General features: G+C 33.5%; 1 pseudogene; it reads left to right on the forward strand.

Moving 5' to 3' along the window:
• Positions 1–323: 323 nt before the first annotated feature.
• Positions 324–8,021, forward strand: part of LOC111732829 — a 17,888-nt pseudogene continuing 10,190 nt past the window's right edge.

Consider the following 8,021-nt stretch of genomic DNA (forward strand, 5'->3'; position numbering starts at 1 on the left):
AAGAACTAAAGGAAAAGGAATATGGGTTGCCCTATCTTCTCTTTTCCACATATGTCATCCTTTTCCGCATAAGTAGTTGACTAATACTTGGAAGTAACACAATTAAAAAAAGCTAGGTTTGGATTCTGTGACCATTCTTGTTTCTTAAAACACAATTCCTGTATGTATACATTAGAAGTAAGTTCTGGTTCAAGTTGAAAGTGTGGCCTCTTGGAGTTGTTAACATGTTCATTCAGTGCTAGACAGAACCATGAACACAGAATTCTGGTGGACCCACAATGATTGGGAACTCAGTAAGAATCCAAAAGAGCTTCTTCAGAAAAATGATGTTAAAAGTAAAGAAGGAAGCCCCTGCCCCTCCCATAGCTGAAGCCAGAGGAAAGCCTTTGAAGGCAAAGAAAGCAGTGCTGAAAGTCGTCCACAGCCACACACAAAAAGATACGTACATCACCCACCTTCGACAGCCCAAGACACTGCAGCTCTGAAGGCAACACAACTATCATTAGAAGAGTGCTACCAGGAGAAACAAGCTTGACCACTCTGCCATTATCAAGTTTCCCCTGACTACCAAATAAACCATGAAAAAGATAGAAGACAAGAATTCACTTGTGTTCATTGTGGATGTCAAGTCCAATGAGCATCAGAGCAAAAAGGCTGTGAAGAAACTCTATGACATTGGCTGGCCAGAGTCAATACCCTGATCAGGCTTGATGGAGAGAAGAAGTCATGTGTTTGACTGGCTCCCGACTGTGATGATTTGAATATTACCACAAAATTGGGATCATCTAAACTAAAGCAAGCTGGCTCACTAAAAAAAAAAAAAAAAAAATTCTCTGTAAAAAAATACCCCAAATGAGTACAAAATAAACATGTTATGGTAGCCTCATAACAAACACAGTGAAAACTATATGTAAATGGAGCGGCAGGAATAGAAGCAGACACACATATTGCGTGTTATCTTCACTGCTCACATGCATAGTCTGTTGTCCCAATAGTAGAATGTTAAACCAAGTGTGTGACCATTCTGAGCATGGGGATTGGCCATCTACACATGTTGTCTTATATGCATGAAGCCAGCCCAGGGTGATGTTTTTATTAGTTATGGTAAAAAAAAAATTAATATAAAATCAATAAAATAAAACAAATAAAATAAAACATGAAATCTACACTCAACAAATTTTAAAGTATGCAGTAGAGTATTGCTCATTATATTCACATAGTTCTATAGCAGGTCTCTTTTTCCTATTCTGTCAGTTGCTTTCTTTATTCTGTTGATTGTTTCCTTTGCAGCACAGAAACACTTTTAGTTTAATGTACTCCCTCTTATCTTTTTACTTCTGTTGCCTATGCTTTTGGTGTCATATCCAAGAAATCGTTTCCAAGACCAATATTATGAAGTTTTTCCCTCATGTTTTCTTTAAGGAGTTTTAGAACTTTAGGTCTTACATTTAAGCCTTTCATCCATTTTGAGTTGATTTTAGTGTGTAGTATAAAACAAGGGTCTGATCTCATTATCTTCTACATGGATATCCAGTTTTCTCAACACCATTTGTTGAAGAGATGCTACTTTCCCCATTGTGCATTCTTGGCACCTTGTCAAGGATTATTTAACTATATATGCATAGGTTTACTTCTGGACTCTTCATTGGTGTATATGTCTGACTTTATGGCACTAGCATTCTGTGTTAATGACTGTAGCTTTATAATATGTTTTTAAGTCAGCTAAGTGCAAAGCCTCCAACTTTGCTTTTCTTTTTCAAGACTGTGTTGGCTATTTGGGTCCTTTGTGGTTTCATATGAATTTTAGGACAATTCTGTTTCTGCAAAAAGTTCCTTGGAATTTTGATAGAGATTGCTTTGAATTTGTAGATCGCTGCATAATATGAACATTTTAACAATGTTAAGTCCTCCAAACCATGAAGATGGCAAGTCTTTAATTTCTTTCAGCAATGTTTTATAATGTTCAATATACAGGTCTCTCACCTCCAAGGTTAACTATATTCTTAAGTATTTTAGTCTTTTTGATGCTATTATAAATAGAATTGTTTCCTAATTTCTTTTCAGCTTGTTATTTGTTAGTGTATGGAAATGCAAGTGATTTTAGTATGTTGATTTTGTAACCTGCAACTATTCTGAGTTCATTTATTGTTCTAATAGTGTGTGTGTGAAATCTTTAGGGGTTTTTTTACATATATGATGGTGTCATCTGTGAACCGAGATACTTTTACTTCTTTCTTTCTGATTTAGATGTCTCATTTCTTTTTCGTTTCTGTTGCACTAGCTACTGCTTCAGTACTATGTTGAGTAGGAGTGGTGAGAATGGGCATTCTTGACTTATTTCTAATCTTAGAGGGAAATCTTTCAGTTTTTCACTATTAAATATGATATTAGCGTGGGCTTTTCATATGTGGACTTTATTATGTGGAGATGATTTCCTCCTTTTCTCAATTTATTGACTCTTTTAATCATGAACGAGTATTGAATTTTTTCAAATGCTTTTTCTGCATCTATTGAAATTGTCATATGACATAATTCTGTTGATGTTGTGTATCACATCTATTGAATTTTCTATGTTGAACCGTTCTTGCATCCCTGGGATAATTCGACTTGATCATGGTGTAAGACACTTTTAATGTGCTCTTGAATTTGGTTTGCAAGTATTTGTTGACAATTTGTCTATCGATATTCACAAGGGTTATTGGCCTGTAGTTTTCTTTTCTTGTAGTATCTTTATCTGATTTTGATATCAGGATAATGCTGGCCTCTTAGATGATTTTGGAAGTATTTACTCTTTTTCAATATATTTTTGGAAAAGATTAAGAATAATTGGTATTAGATCTCCTTTAAATGTTTTGTAGAATTCACCAGTGAAGTCTTCTAGTCCTTGTTTTTTCTTTGTTGGAGGTTTTTGATTACAGATTCAATCTCCTTGCTAGTTATTGATCTGTTCAAACTTTCTGTTTCTCCAGATTCACTCTTGGTAGATTGTATGTTGCTAGAAAGTTTTCCATTTCTTCTGAGTTATCCAATTTGTTAGTGTATAATTGTTCACAGTACTCTCCAATAATCTTTTTTTATTTTTGTGGCATCAGTTGCAATGCCTCCTCTTTCAGTTCTGATTTTATTTATTTGAATCTTTTCTTTTTACTTAGTCTGGCTAAAGTTTTGTCAATTTTGATTATCTTTTCAAAGAACTCAACTCTTAGTTTTGTTGATTTTCTTCTATTGTTTTTCTATTCTCTGTTCATTTTTATTGCATTTCTATTCTCTGTATCATTTATTTCTGCTCTTATCTTTAATATTTTCTTCTTTCTGGTAACTTTGGGTTTGGTTTTCCTTTTTATTTTCTAGTTTCTTTCAGTGTAAAATTAGTTTATTTGAGGTCCTTTTTTAATGTAGGCATTTGTGACTATACACTTCTCTCTTGGTACTGCTTATGCTGCATCCCATAATTTTGGTATGTTGTGTTTTTGTTTTCCATTGTCTCAACATATGTCCTAATTTCTCTTTTAATTTCTTCTTTGATCTATTGGCTGTTCAAGAGTGTTTTCTTTAATTTCCACAAACTGAGTTTTCTCGTTTTCCTTCTACTATTGATTTCTAGTTTCATTCCATTATGGTCAGAAAAGGTACTTGGTATGATTTCAGTCTTCTTAAATTCCTTAAGACTTATTTTGTACCCTAACATGTGATCTGTTCTGGAAAATGTTCATGTGCACTTAAGAAGAATATGTGTTCTACTGCTTTTGGTTAGAATTTTCATTGTATATCTTTTAGGTCTATTTAGTCTATTGTATCATTCAAGAGTTCTATTTCCTTATTTCTCCTTGTTGTCTGGATACACTATTGAAAGTGGGGTATTGAAATCTCCTACTATTATTGTATTGCTGTCTATTTCTCCATCAATTCCGTCGATGTATGCCCCATATATTTGGATGAACTGATGCTGAGTGTGTGTATATTTATAATTGTTATTATCTTCTTTATGAATTGACCCTTTTACCATTATATTCTTTATGACAGTTTTTTGAGTCAAGTCTGTTTTGCATGATATACATATGCCACCACCGCCACTACCCTTTTTGCCTGTTCTCTTTTAGAGTTTTTTAAAAATCTTTTCACTGTCAGCCTATGTGGGTCCTTAAATCTGGGTGACATTTTGACCTCCATTTTCAAGCTTTCATCTTATTTATCAACGTATTTAGTATCTGCAGAGGGCAGTGTTTACCACTTTGGAGAATTCAACAAAATGTTCTACTTAAGCTGAGCTTCTTTTCTCTCTCCCACCTCTGAAATCGAATGTCACTTATTATCTACCTCATTTTCTTGCAACTTAGCATGGAAGGTTTACATGGTGAGCTTTTTTAAAGGAGGTCAATATTCTTGTCAAACTCAAATACTCCATTTTCCTGTGTCATATATTTAGCACCCTAGGAAAATTTCTAAAGTAGACATTGAGCCCGATTCAAGTTAATTAGACACTGAAATAAGGATTTTAATAGAAGAAGAGTTGGCTGGTCTGTCTTAGAGCAAAGTTTATCAAAGTGTGACCTTTGAACCACCTGTATCAGGCCCATCTCATTGAGTTATTAATGCCCTCTCCCCAATTAAATTGTTAACTTCTTATAGACAAGAACTATGTTTTATAGCTCTTGTTTCCCCACACCCTAACCATGCCTAGAATGCCTTCTAAACCTATGTTGATTCATTTAAACAGTTTAAGTACATGTATGTTTCCATTTCTCTGTGAGAAATGAGGCAGCATTCCACAAGATTTAAACATCAAACTTTTACATTTCTGCGAGCCCACAGATATATTAATAGTTTGCATATCTGTCTTCCTTCTGTACCATTCTAAGATGAGCCTATCAAAGTATAGCCATTAATTATTTTTAAGTGCAAATAAATAATAAACAAAGAGAAAGAAATTACTTCTCAAAAGAACTTCTACCAAAGTAAAGACTAAAGGTCAAAAAGTCAAATTAATATTGGATTTTTGACTGTTAAATGTGATAGAGAACACTGACAAGTAATATCACAGTGCTGATTGCTATTATCATCTTTTCATTTTCTATTATAATTATTTATATTATTTTCGTGGGATTCCAATGAAGTTATCAAGGGTTTTATAATAGTCAAATGAAAAAAACAAAATTCTTTGAAGTGCCAGTATAAAAAATGAGTCAGAACATGAAAAATTTTAGACAAGTTGACAACATATATTATTTGCTCATTTCTCTTTTTGAGAGAAATTCCATCTTATTCACACCCACATGTACAATAATACACTGAATAAAATACAACCAATCACCCAATGTAGATAAAAAAGAAAAAACAAGCTGGTTCTAGAAAACTCTTTTTATTATTTCTATATTATCTCAGTGCATTTGGTAAATAAAAGCATTTTAAAATATTCTCTAAATATTTATATTTTGTTTTATAAAAATTTGTTCATCTCAATATAAATCTTATTTATTTATTTATTTTTAAATTTTATTTTTTATGTTAAATTTATTGGGGTAACATTGGTTAATACAGTTATATAATTTTCAGGTGTACATTATCATTTGACATTTATATAGTCTTTTGTGTGGACACCCAAAGTCCAGTTTTCTTCAGCTACCATATATTTGATCTCCTTTATCCACTTCACCGTACCCCTACTCCCCTATATTTGACTCCCTTTACCCAGTCTACCTCTCCCCTCCTCGCCCACCTCCTACCTTCTGGTAAACACTAGTCTATAGTCCATGTCCATGAGTATCTGTTTGTTTGTCCTGTTCATTTGGTGTTTTTAGGTTTATTTTCCACATATAAGTGATATCATGTGATTCTCAACTTTTTCTATCTGGCTTATTTTGCTTAGCATGATTATCTCGAGGTCCATCCATGTTGTCGCAAATGGCAGTATTTCATCTCTTCTTATGGCTGAGTAATATTCCATTGTATATATGTACCACAGCTTCTTTAGCCAATCATCTATCATAGAGCACTTTGGTTGATTCTATATCCTGGCCACTGTGAATAATGCTGCAATGAACATTGGTGTGAAAATATCATTTTGGATATATGTTTTCATGTCTTTGGGGTAAATACCCAGGAGAGGGATTGTTGGATCATATGGTAGATCAATTCCTAGTTTTTGAGGAACCTCCCTACTGTTTTCCAAAGTGGCTGTACCAATTTTCAGTCCCACTAGCATTGTATGAGGGTTCCTTTTTCTCTGCATCCTTTCCAACATTTGTTATTACTTGCTCAGTTGATTATAGCTTTTCTAACAGGTACAAGATTGTATCCCACTGTGGTTTTGATTTGCATTTCCCAAATAGCTAGTGATGTGCAGCATCTTTTCATATATTTGTTGGATTTGTTGGACATTTGTATGTTCTCTAGGGAGAAGTCTCTGCCCAGTTTTTGATTGAATCATTTGGTTTTTTTTGTTGTTATTGAGTCATATGAATTCTTTGTATATTTTGGATATTAGGTCCTTATCAAAGGTGTTGCTTGCAAATATATTTTCCCATTTGGATAGTTATCTCTTTACCTTGTTGATAATTTGTTTTGCTGAGCAGAAGCTTAATGTAATCCCATTCATTTATTCTTGCTTTTACTTTCCTTGTATTTGAGGTCAAGTTTATAAAATCCTCTTTAAGTCCAAGGTCCATGAGTTTAGTTCCTATGTTTTCCTCTATGCAGTTTATTGATTACGGTCTTATATTCTGGCCCTTAATCCATTTTGTGTTAATTTTGGTGTATGGCGATAAACAACAGTCTAATTTCATTCTTTGGCAGATGACCTTCCAATTTTCCCCAAACCATTTATTGAAGAGGCTTTCTGTTCTCCACTGTATGTTTTGCCTTTTTCGTAGAAAATTATTTGTCCATATAAATATGGGTTTACTTCTGGACTCTCTATTCTGTTCCACTGGTGCGTGTGTCTGCTTTGCTGCCTGTACCATGCCGTTTTGATTACTGTCCCTTTGTAGTATAATTTGAAGTCAGGCAGAGTGATGCATCCAGTCTCATTCTTTTTTCTCAGGATGGCTTTAGCAATTCGGGCTCTTTTGTGCTTCCATACAAATCTGATGATTTTTTGTTCTATTTCTTTAAAAAATACCGATGGAATTTTGATAGGGATTGCATTAAATCTGTATAATACTTTAGGTGATATGGTCATTTTAACTATGTTGATTCTTCCAGTCCAAGAACACAAAATATCTTTCCATTTCTTTGTATCTTCTTCGATTTCTTTTAACAGGGTCTTACAGATTTCATTGTATAGGTCCTTCACACGTTTTGTTAAATTTATTCCTAGGTATTTTATTCTTTTCAGGGCAATTGCTAAAGGAATTATTTTTTCCACTTTTTTTATTTGACACTTCATTATTAGAGTATAGGAATGCTATGAGTTTTTAAACGTTGATTTTGTATCCAGAAACTACTTATTTGCTTATTGTTCCTAGTAGTGTTCTTGTGGAGTCTTTAAGATTTTCTATATAGAGAATCATGTCCTCCTCAAATAGTGACAGTTTGACTTCTTCATATGCTATTTGAATGCTTTTTATATCTTTCTCTTGTCTGATGGCAGTTGCTAGGATGTCCAATGTTATATTGAATAACAGTGGCGATAATGGACAGCCTTGCTTTGTTCCTGATCTTAGAGGGAAGGTGTTTAGTTTTTCACCATTAAATATAATGTTGGCTGAGAGTTTGTCATAGATGGCCTTTATTATGTTAAGGTACTTTCCTTCTACACCGATTTTGTTAAGTGTTTTGATCATAAATGGATGCTGTATCTTGTTGAAGGCTTTTTCTGCATCTATTGGTATTATCATATGATTCTTATGTTTTAAATTGTTTTTGTGGTGTGTCACATTAATTGATTTGCATATGTCGAACCATTCCTGTGCCTCTGAGATGAAGCCCACTTGATCATGTGTACAATCTTTTTAATATGTTGCTATATTCGGTTCATTAGTATGTTATTTAGGATTTTTACATCTGTGTTCATGAGAGATATT

The sequence above is a fragment of the Pteropus vampyrus genome, unplaced genomic scaffold (genome assembly GCF_000151845.1).
Source record: "Pteropus vampyrus isolate Shadow unplaced genomic scaffold, Pvam_2.0 Scaffold497, whole genome shotgun sequence".
NCBI classification, from domain to species: Eukaryota; Metazoa; Chordata; class Mammalia; order Chiroptera; family Pteropodidae; genus Pteropus; species Pteropus vampyrus.